Source organism: Tachysurus fulvidraco, chromosome 2 (genome assembly GCF_022655615.1).
Source record: "Tachysurus fulvidraco isolate hzauxx_2018 chromosome 2, HZAU_PFXX_2.0, whole genome shotgun sequence".
Lineage (NCBI taxonomy): Eukaryota > Metazoa > Chordata > Actinopteri > Siluriformes > Bagridae > Tachysurus > Tachysurus fulvidraco.
Window position 1 is genome coordinate 1,075,765 of NC_062519.1, and position 1,994 is coordinate 1,077,758.

Sequence of the window (1,994 nt, forward strand, 5' to 3'; positions counted from 1 at the left end):
GGTTCTTGGTATTGAATTATGTCTTATGTGAGCGTGTGGCCTTCAGGGTGACCAACACCAGCAAGTAACTATAAAATAAAGAGTGTTACAGCTTATTAAATTATGATCTAACTTCATTCAGAAACATGTCTTCATGTGCTGTGAAGGTCTGCTGTTTTCCACGCACCTATTTTATTGAGAAAAGTATATTTTTATTTAATAAAACGGACTTCTTCATAGCTATAAATACACAGTGAATATAATTCACAGCCACACACACTATCACTGTGACAGCTTTTTAGTGGCAAGCTAAACTTTTCAGTAAGAGTCCGCAATGCAAACGGAACGAAAACCGCTATCAGTAATGGTTAATTATCTGTGTTTATTATCTTACGCACATACGATTAGCTGACATTATTACTCCAGCCTGTGGTTTGATGTAGAGTATGAATGTATTTGTTGTATTTACCCCCGAAAGCATAACTCCAGACAGACAAATTGGGCTGGAACTCGATGGAATTAAACACACACACACACACACACACACACACACACACACACACACCATTGCGACTAAATCTTCTCACAGAAATAAGCAGTTTTGGTGAGTGTGAGCCGTAAAGGAGCCGAGGCCATAAATCTGACCATAAAAACGCCATGCTGTCAGCCATCAATCGCCCTCTGCCGCTCTGATGAAGGAGAAATAGGCGATAAAAAAGCAGCATTTTAGGGAAATTATGCCCAGCCTTCCATTTGCAAAGTGCTGCAGAGGAATGGCGATGGAATATTAATGATGAACTGGTGCAGGATGAGGATGAGAGAGAGAGAGAGAGAGAGAGAGAGAGAGAGAGACAGAGAGAGAGAGAGAGACAGAGAGAGAGAGAGAGAGAGAGAGAGAGACAGAGAGCAGTCTAGGGAACAAAGTGAAACATTACATCATTTTAAACCATCAGTGTGCATCTGTGTGTGTGTGTGTGTGTGTGTGTGTGTGTGTGTGTGTGTGTGTGTGTGTGTGTGTGTGTGTGTGTGTGTGTGTTTGTGTGTTGTTCTCCTTTAGTGTATGAATATAAGTGTGATGTAGTTATCATGAGCAGGAATAGATAAAGTGGAAGATGATGGATGATGGATGGATGAACTCATTGTAACTGTAATCCTCCCTTTAACTAGGCCGTGTCTCTTAATTAATTTTAATCACATCTCTGCCTGTGGTGAACATTACGCTGCATGGAAAATGACGTCATGGGGGATATTTTGGTCCATTTTAAGTGTGCTGAATTGTGTGTGTGTGTGTGTGTGTGTGTGTGTGTGTGTGTGTGTGTGTGTGTGTGTGTGTGTGTGTGTGTGTGTGTGTGTGTGTGTGTGTGTGAGAGAGAGAGAGAGAGAGAGAGAGAGAGAGAGAGAGAGAGAGACTCAGATGTCTTGATTGACAAGATCATATCTATATCATATTGTACAAATCTATGTTTCTGTGTGTGTGTGTGTGTGTGTGTGTGTGTGTGTGTGTGTGTGTGTGTGTGTGTGTGTGTGTGTGTGTGTGTGTGTGAGAGTGTGTGTGTGTGTGTGTGAGAGAGAGAGAGAGAGAGAGAGAGAGAGAGAGAGAGAGAATCAAGATGTCAATTGACAAGATGAAGTTTTCAGACAAATTAAATCTAATAATTAATAATGTCTAAGCTCTAATGAGCATTGTGTGTGTGTGTGTGTGTGTGTGTGTGTGTGTGTGTGTGTGTGTGTGTGTGTGTGTGTGTGTGTGTGTGTGTGTGTGTGTGTGTGTGTGTGTGTGTCTGTGTTGGAGGAGAAAATGACAGATTTCTGATGAATGTTTTCTTTCTTGAAGCTTCAGCAGCTGACGTTCTCCATGTTGTGTTGTTTTGTGTTGAGTTGTTTAGTTTAGAGGGTCTGTAGTGCCCCCTGCAGCTCGCCACCAGTTATTAAACATCGGTTCAATACAAATCTTTTATATTCTGCTCCAATTTTCATAAATCATCTAAGGCTTTTGGTGAATAATCTAATTCCTG